The sequence below is a fragment of the Amblyomma mixtum genome, chromosome 5, assembly GCF_055824585.1.
Source record: "Amblyomma mixtum isolate Tamu chromosome 5, ASM5582458v1, whole genome shotgun sequence".
Taxonomy (NCBI): Eukaryota; Metazoa; Arthropoda; class Arachnida; order Ixodida; family Ixodidae; genus Amblyomma; species Amblyomma mixtum.
The window spans coordinates 73,848,046-73,867,881 of record NC_143016.1 but is presented as its reverse complement, the minus strand read 5'-3'; the positions used below and the strand labels follow the sequence as shown (position 1 = coordinate 73,867,881).

Here is a 19,836-nt window from a genome sequence, read left to right as displayed (position 1 = left end):
TGCGGCCAGCAGTCGCTTGCGATCGGGCAGCAGCTCCACGACACTTCCTCACACCTACAAGAGTGACCTGCAGCTCGCCTGCTCGTTTGATTCTCACGTGAAATGAGAAGTCTTGGGACTGACGTCAGTCGATCGCGCGCTTTGGTTCAGTCTCCTGCGCCCTCGCGCCTCGTCCTCTAGAGTGTTCTGGTCCCTCACGCTCGGTCCACTAAAGTGTTCTGGTCCCTGGCTATTAACAGTGTGCTACGACAACCTGAGCGAAGAGTAGAATGTCGGGGCTGTTTTGACGTGCGCCACTGCCATGCAAGCGTAAGGGCGCTCTTCTCGGGACCGGCCTGCCAGCCTGGAAGCCGGCGTCAGAAAAATTCACTGGTATTGTTTGTTCACGTCCAAGAGTATCGTAGCCAATATCGAGTTGTTGGTAGAAGCGATAACAGCAAAACAAATTTTCTCCCACAGCCGCTTCTGCTGCCCATTGCAGCTCGCCTGGCTTCTGCTAGCTCTGCTCCTGAAGGGGTCGCGGAAACCGAGCTTATTTCACTATGACGCGGGGCTCACAGTAAAACGGTGGCGAGGGTAGCACCTCAGTGCTAGCCAGTTCCGAATCGCACTCAGCTTAGGCGTCGATGTGCAATCGGCTAAGCTTAGCGACGACAAGGGAAGCTAGAGAGCAGCGCGCAGTTCGTCGGCCGGCGCGCCCGCGGGCGGCGTCGTTGCCGAAAGCTCGGCTCGCTCAATGATTGGCTCAGTAGCTCGCGAACTGAGCAGGCAAGGCTGCAAAATCGAGCAGCGAGCGTCTGTCCTGCGACTGAGCGAGACTTTATTCTCACGTTTGCATGCAGCATAGGTGAACAAATTTAGCACACATATATGCATCGAATATCTGCTGCCTTACAGCGTTTATTAAGCTCGTCCTCGACGTCACCGTTAGCGCGGAAACCGCGCATATCTTTATTTCACTACGAGACATGGTTCACAGTACAACGTACAGTGAAGAGAGTAGCACCTCACCGCTAGCCAGTTCGAAAGCACTCTCAGCTCTGGCATCGATATGAAACCTGCCAGGCTTAGCGACGAATACGACATCCAGGGAGCAGTGCAAACTTGTCGCCCGGCGCGCTCGCGGGCAGTGTCATTTCTAAAAGCTCAGCTCCCGCAATGCTCAGCAGCCAGCGACTTGGGCTCGCAAGGCTGGAAAACTGAGCAGCTAGCGGCTGGACTGCGACTGAGCCCACGTTTGCAGCACAGGTAAACAACTTTTAGCTCACATATACGCTTGGGATACCGGCTTCGTTGCGGCCACCTTAAGGTGATTCTTACGCTCGTCATCGAGGCCATCGTCACCGCTCGTGACGCACTGGCTGAGAACTACAATTCGAGTGCGTGCTAAAACAAGCTGCTCGTATTTCGCGGAACAATCTGAACTCGAAAACACAGTTGCTATCGGCTTCCATGTGGGCTCTTGCTCAATTGTGAAAGTACACGCGAGCAAGATGCGGCGAGTGCGAGCCGCTGTTGCATATCAGCTAAAGTGTGACGCAACTATCGGCGTAGTTTCTCAAAGCAGTTGATATCAAAGTTATCCGCTTGTACGGGTCACAGTTAAGCCCTCAGTTTCGTGTAAATCTCCGTCGAGCATGCCCGCGTCAGTCAAAGTAATGCATCGCAGCTGCTCTCAGTCCTACCGCTCACGTCCAACATATCCTTGATATGCACCAGCTTGAGGTACGGTGCATTTCTTTGCCCGTTTTGTCACAATTAAGAGATTTTAGCTGGCAGCAAACGAAATTTCATTCCGTCAACAGCGTCGTCTGCGCCGTCGTCTGCTCCGTCGTCTGCTAGAACATCCGGGGCACCCTGGGTGATGGGATCACAGGATCGCAGCTTCTACAAAAGTATTTAAAAGCGCTTTAGTGTTCGCTCTTAATAAAAAAATAAATTAAAAAAAATTGAGGTATTTTTCTTCTGAACATAATTTAAATATTAGTAGTAAAAAAGCGCATTTGAGTTGCAGTTTTTTTAACGACGCAAAAACAAGGGCAAAGCCGCTGGCGCCGGCGCCATGTCAGTGCGTGCGTTGCCTCACGTTTTGTGTTATTTGGCTTTTCATGGCATTGTTTGAGTGCTTGTGCGGCGGACATGTGTGAAGAACAGAAGTGTGTTTTGGAAGCCAACGACGAGTATTACGCCCAGTCAACATCGGTGAGTTTGGACGGGCAAAGCCATGAAGAAAGGCAGCGCTACGACGTCTTGTCATCTGGAAAGGCAATGAAGACGACGGCGCGGTTTTACTAAGCCTGGATGAGCTGCATGATTGGTGAGTACCGTCACCGCTTCTCTATTACTGATCTGTATTCACACGCGTTATTAGTGTGCGGCTATATAGGGATGGCAGTGGAGGCAGTCTGCGTGCGGTCGCCTCAGCTATAATGCGTTGCCTGAAAAGAACGGACGTATAGCCTGCGTGACAAGTCTTGCTTCATAGTCTATGTCTGCGTTTAGTACTCAGGTGCCGTGGTAAATAAAAATGCCACCAGAGATCACAACAGAGTTATGCGGTCGCTTGCTAGCGCTGCGAAAAACTACAATGTTTACTACATTCAACTGGCATGGATTTGTACAGGTGCAGTCAAAAGTAAATGGAAGGCGCGACAGCGTGGCAAACCATGTCGCAGCGCTTTCTAACGCCGGCTCTGGAAACTGCTTAGCTCGGTCGCCAGGAAGCCGCGCGCGCTATCAGCAGACCCTTGTATCGATCGTACGGCCATCACTTTCGGCGGCTCGAACGGATGCTTCTTGCTTTTCAAATGTGACACCACGGATTTCACGGGCGTTGCCTGCGATGAGTTTGAAGAGCGATTTGCGCCGTTTTGAAATAGTCAGCAGCTGGCCCGTGCTCCTTGTGGCGGCGAGCGGACGCCGCTATCATCGGCGCTATCATTGCTTAGTGATGACGCATTTAGCGGCAGGCAGCGCCCGTGAAAACCGTGGTGTGAAATCCGTGAAAGCAACAAGCATCCGTTCGAGCCGGCGATAGCCGTACGCTCGAGACAAGGATCTGCTGATAGCGCGCGCGGCTTCCTGGCGACCGAGCTAATCACTTTCCGGAGCCGGCGTTAGAAAGCGCTGCGACATGGTTTGCCACGCTGTCGCGCCTTCCATTTACTTTTCACTGCACCTGTACTGCGTAGAAGACGACGATCAGTGCCGCGGGTGAGAGCGCTTTTGCGTGGACAGCTGAGAACAGGCGAGGGAACTGACAACGGGTGATTTTGCTCGCGGCTGGTACCCATCGGATGGATTTGTGCTATTTAGAAGATTATTATGAGCGGCAGTGCTGCGCGATGAAGCACTCGCGCTAGGCGAACTGCGAACAGACGACGGATGGTTTTGCTCGGTGTTGGTGCTCATCGGATCAGTGCTTACTTCTTAATATTCGTCATGCAAATTATTTTGAAGACAGTGATCGCATGTGGAAGGCTGGCGCATATGTACTAGTCATTTGTAAACTTTTTATCTGTGCTTCCCCATTGGAACAGAATTTGGCAATATTATGTCAGTTAGGTCGTTCTTGTGTCTTCCCTGAACTGTAGGCGTCCATGCTTCCTCTCCTTCAGGGCACTGAACTGTTGGGGATGCAACTGCACACTTATTTGGGATTTCAAGCTTTTTGCTGTATGCCTCGCTTATGCGGCCCGCTTTCAGGTCGTTCGCAATTGGTGATGGTTTGTTATTCATTTTCACTTTCTCTTATTTATTCTTGGTTGACTGCCGGCAGCAGTTCTCCGCGCTCGGAACTGTTCCCAGGCACGGAACCCTACCCACAGACCTCCCTGCACCTCACTCACCAGTGTTCTTCGGTATTTTTTTTTTGCTCTTGCCCCTACTTGCATTACCACTCGACAAATGTTTTGCTGTTTTTATTTGTGTGCAATTTGTTAACTGCACTACTAATTTTCGTATCATGCTCAGTTGTGACGTGAGATATCGGGCTCCTTGGTATTGAATGCATGTCTTTTGCATTTTCTCTTCTCATTTATCCGAGGTAAACTGGTCGACTGGGTGCTATGTTCAATTTAAGAATACATTAGACGCTGGTGCAAGGCACCCTAATAGTAATTAACTAAAGCCTGCGCATGCTATATTCGAATAGTTGGGCTCTTTTCATCATGCATAAGAATAAAGCGGTATCCCAGCCAGCTCATCTTTCAATGTGGTTATGACAGTCATGTAAATGTACTCAAAGAATGTGTATGGGTGTTTCACATACAATCTCCTTATTTATTTTGTCATGGGCCACCTCATTGCTTTTTGTGTTCCTATATTAATACCTCATTTTAGTTTCTGAAGCAGTCGACAGTTTGTGTTGTCATTCATGACATTGTCATTGGCACTGACAGCTGTTGGTCGGGACGTATTTATCTGCAGTTGCCAGCTGCCAGCATCTGCTGGGCCATGCGTGCTTCCTGCCTTCAGCTGTGCCATCCCTCCAAGCCATTCATGGTAATTATCTTTTTCAGTTACGCATACCTTACCTGCCTGTTTTGAAAAATATTTTCAACATAGGCTCACTGCTGTGTTTAAAAATGCATGCAGAACTCTACATGCACTTTACAGCAGTACCTCAGCTTATTACATGAACTGCAAATTTGTACGAAATATAGCCGCTCATGTAGCTCTTGACACTGCGCTGTTATTATAAAGTTGAGCCTGCTTCAGGTGCAGTGACTATTCCACACCTGTTGCCTTTTATGCATGTGTGTCCTCTAAAAGGGCCAAAATGTTTGTTTATCTTTTAAAAACGTTGTGCTGTACAATAATACTTTAATGGTATTTCTTGCTTGTACACTGAAATGTCAGTCAGTAAAGTAACATTGTATGATGACACCAAATCTTGCGTGGCATAGCATCCTTGCAGCGTACTTGGCAAGCTCCTGTCAGCGCAGATGTATTGCTGGTTTATTGCTGTGGCATGTGGTTATACTGTACAGTTTGTACCTCTACGTTCTTGAAAGTATCCTTGAAAATTTTAAAATTGGTTTTTGAGCCAAGGAAGTGACAGAGTAACTGTCTCACATCTTGATAGGCACCTGAACAATGATGCAAGGGAAGGGATAAAGGAGGGAGTTAAAGAAGAAAAGAGGTGCCGTAGCAGAGGGCTGCAGAATAATTTTGGCCACCTGGGGATCTTTATCCTGCACTGACATCAAACAGCATGCAGTTTAGCCTGTGTTCACTTGGGCCCGCATAAAAAAAAACGAGCAGACCTTCTTAGAACTAACATTTCATTGCACCAGCTACTTTGTAGTTTTGACTGCAGTGACCTGAAATCAACGGTTGTTTACTTTGCACAACCCACATACCCTGAACAAGATGTGATGATGCTAGACGAGGTGACCCTCTCTGCATAGCAGCAGGTTGGTTCAGGAAATGCGAAGACTCATGGAGAACCGCTCAGTTATATTTGATTTCATGTTATTGTAGTATTAATGGTGAGTTGTAGTATAAGTGATGAATTCTTGCAAATGATTGAGGACAATCAATACTCAGTGTGAAAATGAGAGCTAAATCAATGCTTAATAATCAGGAAAGAGGCCTTTTTATGAAATGCAGTAAGGTACTGGAAGTCGAAACAGAATACACCTCGGCCAGGTCATGCACAGATATAGAGCATTTGAAAGAAATGGTTGGGAGAATAAGAAAGGGGTTTATTGCCTTAGGCATGCACTCAGAAGTTACGAGCAGCACCTTGCAGTATGCTCAAAAAGAAATTTTAAACTGCTTTGCCTTTGCTAAGCTGTCGGGAAAAGTGGGGTACTTTACAAAGGGCTTAAAATTGAGAACAGTGCGGTGAACCACTCAGGAAAATCATAGGGTTAATGATAAGAGATTGGGAGAGAACTGAGTTGGTTGGAAATAAATGCGAATTAAAATCTGAGCGGGAATCATAAATGGACATAGGCAGGACATACATTTTTTAAAGAAGCTGGCTATCCTTTTGGATAGTGGAGCGGTTACTCAAAGCAGGAAATTGTGCTCTTGCTTTCATTTTATGGACATATGCTTTGTGTCTTACATCTCTTGGCCTGCCATAGGCAGCATATGCTCATAATAAATTTTTACCTGTCTAATTATGTGGCACAGGGAGAATTGAACTATATAACCTCATCAATGCACACCCTCTCTGAAGTGAACTTTGTCAGCCCCGTCAGTCACCACATTGATGCATGTCACCCCAAATGGGAGCCGTCATGGTGGCTGAGTGGTTATTGTGCTTGGCTGCTGACCCGGAAGAGGCAGGTTCGATTCCAGCCAGTTTTGATTCCAGCTGTACTAGTCTCATTTCAATGGAGACGAAATGCTAGAGGCCCAGGTACCGTGTGATGTCAGCACACCTAAAGAATTTTCCAGTCCTCTACAATAGCGCCCTGTATAGCCTGCGCCGCTTTGTGGCATTAAACCCTTTAAAACCAAGTAATGTAATGGATACATCATTTCCAAAAATTGTTTAAATTTATTATTTTCTAAACGTTAACAATTTTCTGCACCTGTTTTCCTTCGTCTTTCCCTCTTATTTCCTCCCTCATGCTGAGTAACAGGTCAGTGATTTTAAACAAAATATTTTGTTCATTTCATTAACAAAGTTTCTCTGTCTCTCTCTATTGCTTTGCTTTTTGTATCTGCAGTATAGTATTATGCAGAAATATGTCAAGATTAGATCCAAGAGATATGGCCTAGATTTTAAGTTCTATAGTCAACCACACATTACTTATTACGCTATCAAGGCTTTTTTTTGGCATGTGCTACCTGGTACAGAACTGATGTGGCCTACAGCGGTAAATATTGTTTGAATGTGCATAAATTGAATAGGAAGGCAAATTTCCCATTTGACTATGTAAATAGATTGGGCAATCATGTGCTCACAAAGCTCATAAACTTTTCTGTTTCCAAAACTTTCTGTAAAAGGCACTGACTCACTGAAATACACTACAGTTACTTTTGCCTAATCCTGATATTATTTACTGAAGATTGGTTTGAGGGAAAGTCCACTGAGCTCGAATGAGTGCACGGCAGCTTGTCTTTGTCTAAAGTATTTGGAGAATAATGAATTTTGTTACCTGGCAGAGATAAAGCAAGGATGGCAGTGTTTTGTAATGTCCACAGGGCATTCTTCCAAAGCCCAGTATGCATGTAATTCCTTCATTTTGTGCAACATAAAATGTCTTCCCTTTACACTCATGGTTGAAACAAAATGCTGAATACTTCACCACTCAAAAAATGAAGGCCATTGTGCTGCTCTACAAAATATCAGGCTGCAGCGGTTGTTGCGAGGCAAATTCACCAGGTTGTCATCATCATCAGTCTAACACCCAATGCAGGGCAGAGGCCTCTCCCATGTCTCTCCAATTAACCCTGTCCTTCACCAGTTGTGGCCACCGTATCCCCACAAACTCCTTAATCTCATCCGCCCGCCTAACTTTCTGCTGCCCCCTGGTACGTTTGCCTTCTCTTGGAATCCACTCTATCACTCTTAAGGACCACTGGTTATCTTGCCTTTGCATTACATCTCCTGCCCAAGCCCATTTCTTCCAAATAACCCACGTTTTTTTCACACCTATTTGTCAGGCTCCGCGTTTTTTTCTCACCTATTCGTCAAGCTGCAAGCCACTTGCACGCTCTACAAACCTATTTAAAGTACATTATCCAGCATTGTTGGCATGGAGTGTGTAGTGCTAAAACAAAAAATAATACAATAGCTGATGATCTGCTAGAGCAACAGAATTCCAAGAGTTTGAGAAGGGCAGTGGGAGAACTAGCAAGGCGGGATAGCGAAATTCGACAAGCAGTGGACAGGGATCCTGCAACTTGTAGAGGACAGGCAAATTGGAGACTTGTGGAAGGGGCTGTAGTCTTGAGTGCGCCTAGCCGGCCTTGTGATGCATTATATAGGGCCCTTTGTTTTTGAGTAAAACTGGTTTCTCCTGATTGTTGCATTCCAGAAAGTTTCATCAAGATTGGGTTAAACCCAAGTTTCGCGTGCAAATGTGCCTGTAAGAAAGTGTAGATTGATAATGCATGAAGCTAAAGAACCACTGGAGAGTAGTGGATACGTCTCGTATTTCTTCATAGCTATATTGTTTAAACAGTGCTGGCTATTTTAATTCCTTTTTAATGCTTATTGCTTGTCGAGTTGCATAAAATTTTAGGATAAATTGAAAACTGCAGGTAGGTTTAATTACAATAATTATACCCGTATTTCTGAAGCTCTGTTCGAAGAGAGGTCCACATTTTGTGTGCATGCTTTGAATTTGATTATTTTCACGCTGCAAAATGGAGGACAGGTCTGCTGTGAGAGTTTTTTTGCAATGAAGCGAGAGCAAGTGGTGCGGAATGCTTGTTACTGTGTCGCCCTGCCAATATTTCTAGAACCCCTGGGACCGCTGAGCTTGTGAGTATCTATGACTCAAAAGGTCGGAGCTGATTGCCCATTCCGTGGTTGTCTGTATTAACCGGTGGAAGGCCAAGGGCTCATAGCTAACAAGCATATGACACCATAGAACTAGATGCAGTCAGGCTGGGACTGTGCAGTATGTCAGTGTTAACCAGGTCGTGATAAACGAGGTTTACTCTGCGAAGCTAGTGTGAAATAATAATTGTTCTTATGGAAAATATCGTTTTTTCTTAGTCATTGCAGCAATACAAGCATATCAAATCTGATATCTCTCACTCATCCCTCTATGTTTCAGTTTCAAGGGACCAAGAGTTGCGTGGAAGTCGTGCAAGCCACAAAGTTGCGTGCGGCTTGAGCCAGCAATCAGGAGCAGGCTGGGAATTTGCGAATTGCCAGTGGTATTCGCTCAGTCAAGCTGGCTTTACTGTAAGTACAGTGTTTTCGCCATAGCATTTCTTTGAAAAGTACGCATTGAGCTTGAATAGGACAAGCTGTCGGTCTAGTTGGTCTGATCCTTTGCGGTTGACAGAGCTTAGAAACACAGACTGGGGTCAGAAAGAAAAAATATGAGGGCACAGGTGCTGACTAGATTTATTCCAGAATCACCGAAACACTGCATATATAACCAAAACACAGGCGCCAACAGGTGGCAATTTTATGCACTCGTGGCAACAATAAGTGATATGGCCAATAGTGGGAAAACAACACAAACTAGAAACAGAAACCAAGACTATAGAGCAGGGAAGGATGAAACCATAACAAGGTTAAAGGAATAGTTTTAAGCAAGTCATTTTTAAGACCACCAGCACGTGAAACAGTGGAACGGTTTGACCAAAATTTTCAAGTACTGGTCTGATAACACGGAACTAAAACACTACACGCAAACACAGATCAAAGGCAGTGAAATAAAAGCAAAATGGCAAGAAAAAACATGCCGTGAAAAGAAAATGGTGATTGGGCAAGCAAACAAGAATTGGTCTACAAAGGTGAAGTGAGCTAAAAAACTGAAAGAATAAAAGGGGAATAAATGCACATGAGCAACAAAGGTGAAGCCAAGAATTAACATGGCTACAGGAGGAAGATGAGCTACTGTAAAAACGAGAGAGATAAAATATCAAAATATGAAATTCAATTAGTATTAAAGATAAAAGCAAACAAAAATGCGAAAATAGAGGAGTTGGCAGAAAAGTCAAGGCATGCAAGATGTTTTTAAAACCAGGGCTAGGTCAAACATCCTGAAGAAAGGCAATCTTTTTTTCGGAGGGTGTTCTTGCCCATTAATCCTCGAGCCTCAAAATCCCGGCGGCTCCCACCAGTTCGTCATGTCGGCTTATTCTGGTGCTTTTTTAACACAATGGCACTTTTTCGAACATGGGTGGCATGGCTTTTTTCGGTCACAGTTTTGGCAATGGACTTGCAGATTTAGGACGTGCTTGTAGGCCAGTTGGTTGGAAATCGTTAGAAAAACCGCAAAACAGAATGGGACAAAGGCAGGCAAAACACAAGGCGGTACGACAACTGAACATTTATTGAAGAAATGAGTGCTCATATGGATCAGTTGCGCATGTAATCTGCAAACAATCATTGCAAAAACAACCTAGGGAGGGAAACAAATTCCAATTCTTTCTGAAAAATGGACACAGAAGGCGTGCTATCCCACCTATCTGGCTTCGACCTCAGGATGGCAACAGCCTTGAGAATTTCTTTCCAACTGGCCCTTTATTCATCCAATAATAATGTGCAGTTCAGTTTAGGTTAACAGTCTTTACAACTGGGACAGTGGACAGGCAGGCAAGGTTGTCCGGGCCTACCCAAGGAATGCTAATACTCTTGCAAGGGAGTGTTTCACCATCTACCAATTTGGCCGGTATAAAATCGACCACAGCCGAGAGGAATCGTGTACACCACCCCCGTTGCACATGGCATGAGGCATTCAAAAAGTACCGCCAACGGGCATGTTGTACGAGATTCCCCTCAGCTGTGGCCAGTTTTATATCGTCCAAAGTGGTAGATGTTTACACATTTGTTTGCAAGAGTATGCGTGTTCCTTGAGTAGACCCGGAGGCATTTGCCGTCCCACTCACTGTCTCATTGTAGACTGCTATCCCAAACTGAACTGCACACAGATTATTGGATGAAGAAAGAAGCAGTTGGAAAGAGAAATTGTCGAGGCTGTTGCCATCTTGAGGTCAGAGCCAGATAAGTGTGTCAGCACGCCTACTGTGTTCATTTTTCAGGAAAATTAGCGTTTCTGTCTGTTTCCCCCGGTTGTTTTTGTTTCGTTTTTGAGCAGGTGATTGTCATATTTGCTCAGCTCTATGGTTGCCATTGAATTTTTTTGCCTCTTTATGATTGTTTGCAGATTACACACGTGACTTGTCTATATAAGCACTGCTGTTCAATAAATTTTCAGTTGTCAGTACGGCCTTGTGTTGTCACCTGCCTCTGTGTGATAGTTTTGTGGTTTTGCTTTTTCCGACTGGCAGATTCCCGAGAAATGTACCCGATAAATCAATCTTATGCTCCCTTATCCTTTCATTGATGCCAATGTATACCTTGCCGCAAGACAAAAGGATTGATTAAATGCCCTCCGCACATGGCGCTAAGGGTTTTCTGTGCTGCGTGGTGCAGCGTCTTTTTTTTTTTCATTTAGGATTCCGCAACTGCAATAGGTGCTAGGGGGTCAGAAAAGGCAATGTCTACTCCTGCTTTCTCTCCGATTTTCTTAAGGTTCTGTGAAATTTACCTTTAGAAAATTCGAGAGATAGAGTAGATGCTTTTTTTGCTGCCGCCCCCCCCCCCCATCACCTATCACACCTCTCTAGGATCGTCAATGAAAAAGAAAAAAGAAACAGGCTGCACTGCATTGCACAGAAACCCTTAGTGGCATGCACAAGAAGTGCTTTCTCAATCCCTTTTTCTTGCTGCAAGGTATACATTGGCATCAATGGAAGGCTAAGAGAGCATTACACTGATTTATCGGGTACATCTCTTGGGTACCTGCAAGTCCACTGCTGATAATGGGACGCAAAAAAGCCATGCTGCCCAAAGTTCGAGAAAGCCACTGTGTTAATAGAGCCCCGTAATAAGCTGACGCAATGCAATGGTGGAAGCTGCAGAGATTTTCAGGCTCCAGGGTGAATGTAAAGAACACGCTTGGTTTTACTCGGAGGATTGCCTTTCTTTGTGGACGTACTTGATCTAGCCCTGGTTCTACATGTGTGTTACATGCCTTGCCTCTTCTGCCAACTTCCCTCTTTTGGTGTTTTTCCTTGATTTTTGCCTTCATACTGGTTATTGAATTTCACTTTTTTATATTTTATCTCTCAGCTTCACTGTACGTCATCTTCCACTTTTAACCATCTTAATTGTTGGCTTCACCTTTGTGGCTCATGCGCGTTTTTATTCCCCTTTTATCCTTTTAATTTTTAGCACACTTCACCTTCGCTTGTTGCTTAATTCTCGTTTGCTTACCCAATCACCATTTTGCTTCTATTGCGTGTTTTTTCTTTGCCATTTCTCCTTCATTTTTTTTTTCACTGTGCTTGGTCTGTGTTTGTGTATAAGGTTTTTTAGTTCCATTTTATCAGACCAGTTCTTAAATATTCTTTCGGTCAAACCTATCCACTGTTGGCAGTCTTTTAAAAATGACTTGCTTATAAATTTTTCTCTCACCTTGTTCTGGTTTTATCCTGTGCTGTGTCCTCTGGTTTTTGCTTCTAGCTTTTGTTGTTTTTCCACTACTTCTCATACCACTTCTTGTTACCACGAGTGCATAAATCGCTGCGTGTTGGTGCCTGTGGTGTGGGTATTTATGCAGTATGTCGGCAGTTCTGGGAAAAATTTTAAGTTCAGTGCCTGTGCCATCATCTTTTTTGTTTCTGTCCCTTGTCTGTATGTCTGAGTGCTGTCAACCACAATCGGTGCATTGAGCTGACTGCTCTGCAGCTACCCATGTGTATGCAATGAAGTGGCTTCAAGAATAATGTACACAAAAAAATTGATTGCTTAAAATTTCTGGCATGTTTTTTAGGAAAACATTTGGCATTTAAAGGGCTAAGAGTGCTCTGAAAATCTAAAAATTATGTGCTTCTTGGGGCCTTTCCTCAAATTTCACATCACCTTGTAGCGTGATGCAAGACGTTCAAGTTGTTACCCACAGTTTACTTTTTTGTTGCCCACTTATTGGCTGCCACCTTCTTTGGGAGGCAGTGTCATGGGGTTTGGGAGACAATCTGATTCCTGTGTGTTGGCTGAAGCTGTCTAAGCTTTTGGATGTGGGGAGCAGGTTCACGGTGCCAACTTTTGGCTGTAACTACAGTTTGGCCATGACTGTTAGTCCTTTTCTGTGATGCAGTGTCATTTATGTAATGCATAATTTGATGATGAAGCAGTCTCAGGGGTTGCGGTGCTCAGCTGTTGACTTCAAAGACACAGGATCGATCCTGGCCGCGGCAGTCGCATTCTGATGGAGACAAAATGCTGGAAGCTTGTGTACTGTGCGATGTCAGTGCACGTGAAAGAACCCCATGTGGATGAAATTATCAGAGCCCTTCACTATGGCATCCCTCATAGCCTGAGTCACTTGGGACATTAAACCCCATAAATCCAAACCCATTTTGGTACTTCTCAGCTTCGCCGCTGGCCTCTGCAGGCCAGCGAAACCTCCCACAAGTTGACGAACGGCAGTTTTTACACCATTCATAAATGCCTACATAGACGCTACATCATTGGTGGCAAAGGTTGCCACATGTGCAAGCGTTTCCGGTAGTTTTTCTCTGTTGCTTTCGTCAGGCAGCTTGCAAAAGATGTTTTACTAGGCTAATAAACGGTGAGGTTCTTTGTGTTCTTAAGGTGGTGCAGCGTGATAAAACAGACACTTAATAGCCATGCCATGCTTTTTTGTAGCCAAAGGCAATTTTTCGCCTTATTCTCATCATCATTTGCCTTTCATGCTTCCTCGAGGGACGGCAGTTGGAAGAAGGTCTCTAGAGCAGCTCCTTGTCTGAAGAAATGCAGAGTGGCATTCTTCAATCCTAACTGCCCATCAAATGGAAGAGCAGTTGTTTTCTCCACTCCACAGAGTGGAGACGGAGTATCGAGTTGAGGCGCACTTCTGAATTCGGCGGTTAGCCTTTCATAGGCAGCAGATATGCGCAATAAACTTTATTTGCTGTTAATCTTCCAGTTAAACACCAAATCCTCCTCATTCCTCATCAGTGCACACACTAATTCAGGGGCTGTATAATTTTTGAAATTTTGTTGAAATTGCTTGAAAACCTTTGCAATTTCCTGCACCTCTCTTTTTCCCCCAAGTCCCAAACCTACGCAGAGTGCAAGTGGGTTTTTAAACTCCAGCTAAATTTTGTTATTCATCAAAGGGCTTTTCTCTCTACTGCTTTGCTGGGTGTATCTGAAGTATAATATTATGCACCAGTGTGTGAAGCTTTGCTCCCAGAGCTATTAGCCCGAGGTAGTAATTTTAGAGCATTGCGTTGCGTTTTCAGCCTGGTTGCGTTTTGAGCCTGAGTTGTGCTGATTCCACGGATAGAACCCAAGTTGGCAGCCTCCAATGCAGCAGTGTATCCCAGTGGTTGCCATGGGAGCCGAGGTGGTTAGATAATGGAATAAAATAATAGCAGGTGGCAGTGTGATGCTCGAGCACCACAGCTCGAAACTAAACTATATCGATCAGTATATGTATATCTGTCTGGCAGGCATTAAAGTCTGGCTGCTTAGTCACGACATTCCTGTAAAATTAGTGGGTGAACCGTTTGGCATGAATGTACCAGATGGTGTCATACGATTCAGCCTGTCGTGCAGCATAAACTTACTAGTTAAGTTAGAGCCTTTCTTGCAGCACGGATTCGAACTGACAACCTATGTTAGGTGTATTAATGCTCATTATTCGATCTGCTCATTTTTTATATTCAACCACACTAACATTACTTATTACCCCATCTGTGCAGATTCCTTCTGGCACTATTTGAAGCTGAAGGGTTGCTCGGCTGAGGATCTCCAAAAGTACCACAAGAAGGTGACGCGCTACCTGGCACAGAAGTGCTGTGGCCTGCGGCGGTAAATATCTGTTCAAGCCAATAGTCCCTTGTTATATGCATGAATAGATTGGGTAAGCTCATGTGCTTACAAAACTCGTAACTTGACTGTATTTCCTAACTGTCTGTATGGTACACTTAGGCACTGGAATAACCTGCAAATCGCACTGGAATTTGCCTACTATAGTGAGATACTGCTTTACCCAAGTTCTGCTTAAGGATAGTCTGCTACTGAGATGACGCACAGAAGATTATATTTATGAACCAGACTGTTAACAGCACTTATGGACCACATTAGCAGACTGTTCTGAGACCGCACGCAGCCAGGCTTTTCAGCATGGAAGAGGCGGCTTTGGACAAGGCAGGCAAGCGCTCTGTTCCTGCACATTAAGTAGATGTCGGATGAATCTCGAAAAAATATGGACGCGCCAGGAATATGACTACTACAACCCTTCGGAGATGTGCAGTGCACAGTATACGGCCATGCCATCGACATGTCTTTCTGTTCAAACTTTCTCTAAAACCGCTGTCACTACGCAGAAGCAGGTAGCAGTATGTGTACTAAGAATCTCTTAGTGAAGCAGCGCAACGGCACAAGGCCAAGGGAAGAAGGGGACAAAAACAGCGCTGAACTGACAACAAATGTTTATTCCGGATGCTAACAGCATATATATACTCTTTTGCACCTTAGAAAAAACAAAGAAACAGAGAGCAGCAGAAAGTATCAATCCCAGTCATTGTGCGCATGCAGCTCTATCGCGTGTACATCGATCATTTGAAATCAGGAAGTTGTACTCTTTCACCGAGATGGCAACGGAAGGAGTGCTGATACAATTCACACCCAGCTTCATGATCTCAGATGCCTCAATAATCTCTCGTGTAAGCTTATCCTTGTGTTTGGTAACAACTTGGCTGTTTTTGAATTCTGGGTAACATGAACAGTCACGACAGTGAGTACCTATGTGGCGGGCCGCGTTCTTGACATTGTTTGCGTGCTCTTTAAGTCTTTCATTAAGACACCGGCCAGTTTGGCCGATGTATGACCCACCACACTTCAACGGGACTGAGTACACCACGTTGTCTTGGCATGGCACATACTTCATCCTGTGGTTTGTCTTGCAATTATGACCAGATTCCGATCTTTTATCCGGGCGATTAACTCTCGCACACAAGCCACTCAGTCTGACAGGAGCCGAAAAAACAACATCTACTCCTGCCTTTTTGCCTATTCTCTTCAAATTGTGGGACACAACATGAACATAAGGTATTTTTTGCTTGGAATGGGGGACAGCTTTGCCCTCCTTCAGCTTTTTCAATATCCCTTCTGCTACTGATGCCAGAATATGAAGGGGGTATTTTGCGTCTGTTAGCCTATCAACCTGATTGGAGAAACTAAATTCAAACTTGTGTGGGCAGGATTTTTGCATGGCATTTTGAAAGCATGACGCCACAATGCCTCTTTTAACAAGCTTCGAATGGGCTGAGCTGTATGGAAGTAAGGGCTTTTTACCCCTAGGATCAAATGCCCAGCATACATGGAAATCAGTAAAATATCAGGTCAGATCAAGGAACTTAATGCGATCATTCACAGCCACTTCATGCGTAATTTCCAGCGGCGAAAGCACTTCACAGAATATCGCGCACAGGTCATTCACTTCCGCAGCGAAGCTAGCCGGGTCACAATCTAGTAAAATTAGGTAATCATCTACATATCGGAACACTCTTGCAACTGTTGAGCTCATGAGTGATTGTTCGAGTGCCCTGTCAAGCTTAGCAAGGAACATGTCACTTAGCAATGGAGCGATGCAAGATCCTATGCAGATCCCATTCTTTTGAATAAAAACAGTGAATAAAAGAATGGGATCTGCATAGGATCTTGCATCGCTCCATTGCTAAGTGACATGTTCCTTGCTGAGCTTGACAGGGCACTCGAACAATCACTCATGAGCTCAGCAGTTGCAAGAGTGTTCCGATATGTAGATGATTACCTAATTTTACTAGATTGTGACCCGGCTAGCTTCGCTGCGGAAGTGAATGACCTGTGCGCGATATTCTGTGAAGTGCTTTCGCCGCTGGAAATTACGCATGAAGTGGCTGTGAATGATCGCATTAAGTTCCTTGATCTGACCTTATATTTTACTGATTTCCATGTATGCTGGGCATTTGATCCTAGGGGTAAAAAGCCCTTACTTCCATACAGCTCAGCCCATTCGAAGCTTGTTAAAAGAGGCATTGTGGCATCATGCTTTCAAAATGCCATGCAAAAATCCTGCCCACACAAGTTTGAATTTAGTTTCTCCAATCAGGTTGATAGGCTAACAGACGCAAAATACCCCCTTCATATTCTGGCATCAGTAGCAGAAGGGATATTGAAAAAGCTGAAGGAGGGCAAAGCTGTCCCCCATTCCAAGCAAAAAAATCTGGCAGTAATACCTTATGTTCATGTTGTGTCCCACAATTTGAAGAGAATAGGCAAAAAGGCAGGAGTAGATGTTGTTTTTTCGGCTCCTGTCAGACTGAGTGGCTTGTGTGCGAGAGTTAATCGCCCGGATAAAAGATAGGAATCTGGTCATAATTGCAAGAAAAACCACAGGATGAAGTATGTGCCATGCCAAGACAACGTGGTGTACTCAGTCCCGTTGAAGTGTGGTGGGTCATACATCGGCCAAACTGGCCGGTGTCTTAATGAAAGACAAAGAGCACGCAAACAATGTCAAGAACGCGGCCCGCCACATAGGTACTCACTGTCGTGACTGTTCATGTTACCCAGAATTCAAAAACAGCCAAGTTGTTACCAAACACAAGGATAAGCTTACACGAGAGATTATTGAGGCATCTGAGATCATGAAGCTGGGTGTGAATTGTATCAGCACTCCTTCCGTTGCCATCTCGGTGAAAGAGCACAACTTCCTGATTTCAAATGATCGATGTACACGCGATACAGCTGCATGCGCACAATGACTGGGATTGATACTTTCTGCTGGTCTCTGTTTCTTTGTTTTTTGTAAGGTGCAAAAGAGTATATATATGCTGTTAGCATCCGGAATAAACATTTGTTGTCAGTTCAGCGCTGTTTGTCCCCTTCTTCCCTTGGCCTTGTGCCGTTGCGCTGCTTCACTAAGATATGTCAGACCAACTCGCCCACCAGTTCATGTTGTACTAAGAATTCGTATCTTAAAGGAAAAAAGAAAGCGCAATGTCCACCTTTGGCACGATTTCTGCAGTGATGTGCGTTCTGCCGGCTGACAGTACACCGCTTGCTTGGTGTTGTAGGCCTAACATGTGCTTTACTCAAGGTGTAGCGAGAAGCGCTTTTGAACTAGCCACCAGCGATCACAGAAATGTCTACTCTTTTTACCGCCTCTACAATAACTTTATGGTGGTATGAACGTGCAGTTTTTATTCCCGCAACGTCTTCGTAAGTGAAGCGCGCGGAAAAACGGGCCAGGCGGACCGCCTCGCACTGATAGATGCGGGTTGCATGCACGGACTCATTCTGAGCCGTTGGCAGAACAGTCATTACAGGCCATGATGCACTTGGTCACACGTTGCATGCACGTCTGCATCTTGATTTCTATCTGGAAACAGCTTGGTTGACGTCACTTCTGTCAGTAAAGTGCTCTGCATGCCAATGTCTCTCCCATTCCGGACGGTTCCCGCCAGCCATCGTATGAAGCGGCGTGTGCATATTCTTCAGCTGTATAATTGAGGCTTTAATGCATTATTCCTATGGGTTTACGTCGGGCCCGTGCCAATTTGATGTTAAATGTGGATCGTTGCATGAAAGGGGAATGCATAATCAAGATTCCACTGTATGACTTTTGTAACATTTGCATGCATTTGTTGTGTATGCATACTATATATATCACTGTTCTTTTTCTTCACCTAGGACAGTCTGAACACGAGAGACCTGCTGAAGAAAAATTCTGTATATATGTAAATAAATAGTCGATTTGCTCCAAGTGAGGTGTTTTTATACCTGGCTGTACTGCAGGAATGCATCGAATGTTCAGAGTCAGACTGCTGCTCTGTAGCTGCATATTAATTGACAAATAAAGCGTACTTGGTAATGACTACAGGAATACAACACACTACACAAATGCACTACAGAAGGCAGACTACAGAGATACGACACTACAGAATTACGTCACTACAGAAGACAGACTACAGAAATACTACACTACAGAAAGACTACAGAAATACTACACTACAGAAGACAGACTACAGAAATACTACACTACAGAAGACAGACTACAGAAGTACGACACTACAGACTACAGAGGACAGACTACAGAAATACTACATGCCCAAAATACGACAGACTACAGAAGTTTTCTGTCGTAAATTCCTGTAGTGCGTTTTGACTGGGAACCCACCTTATATCACTCACTAATCCGCTTTAATCCATTTCCTGGCGTGGGCCTACTTCCAATTTTTTTTTTTTGAAATTTTTGGGGGCTGACCAAGTTTCAATTTTTTTTTGGGGGGGGGGGCGGGGTCTCACATTTTTAAATTTAGCTGTGCTCTATGATTGGTCGACTGGTGGCCACGTGGTGTTGATGACGTCAAAATCGTCTCGACCAATCAGGGAATTTTGTGATAGAGAAATCGGAAATTTTTTGTGAGATGACAACCTAACTGGTATCGCAGGAAAAAAAAATGAGCATGGTGGCAACTGCCACCCCCCCGTTTCAAATGGGATGCTCCTATCTTCCATTCTATTAATCCATCCCTGTAAAGTGGCTGCTCGGAGTAGTCACTTTCTTAATCGAAGTTTTCCAACTTGTATGACGTAATAACTCTGAGGTGAACTACTGAACCGGTCTGTGAGCGATAAGATGAAAAGGGGGAGGGGGAGGAAAGTAGGAAGAGAGAAAGAGGCGCTGGTGCACGTTCCGCCATTATGAAACTGAACGCTTAGTGTAGAATCAAGGAGCACATTTATTTTGTTTCTGCGTGAAAATTCGGATATAAGCTAAGAAGTCATCCTTCCACAAGGAAACTACTTATTAAAAAACAAAAAAAAGTTCGCTTCGAGCTCATACTTTGCACGGGCTATGTGAAAATGAGATGTTCCGCTTTATATTGTCACGACCAGAGGAGCCGTGAAGGTAGACGTCGGGAAGAACCCAAGACCGGGAGCCTTCTTTTAATTATGGAGCCAGCTTCCACGACACAGAACAGAACAGCGCGCCACGAGAGCCCACCGCCGCTTCGTCGTCATCTTCGACTCAGCGCGGAGGCCGCGCGGCGCGTTAGGCGCGTGGCATTATTGCTTGGGCCTCTTGTTTTGTTGCACAGTCGGCAGCAGAAGTTCACAGGACACCG

The 19,836-nt window shown here is 44.8% G+C and overlaps 1 long non-coding RNA gene across 4 annotated transcripts; it reads left to right on the top strand.

Annotated features, from left to right (window-relative positions):
* The first annotated feature begins 2,043 nt into the window (after positions 1–2,043).
* On the top strand, positions 2,044–8,887 carry LOC149342673 (uncharacterized). 4 transcript variants are annotated; one of them, XR_016283061.1, is made up of 4 exons: positions 2,044–2,317; positions 3,782–3,860; positions 4,429–4,503; positions 8,748–8,887. It is a non-coding gene; the product is annotated as an uncharacterized LOC149342673 (long non-coding RNA). The 4 variants fall into 4 exon arrangements; XR_016283060.1 differs by having other exon boundaries at positions 3,779–3,860; XR_016283059.1 differs by lacking the exon at positions 2,044–2,317 and adding an exon at positions 3,072–3,213.
* The last annotated feature ends 10,949 nt before the right edge of the window (positions 8,888–19,836 follow it).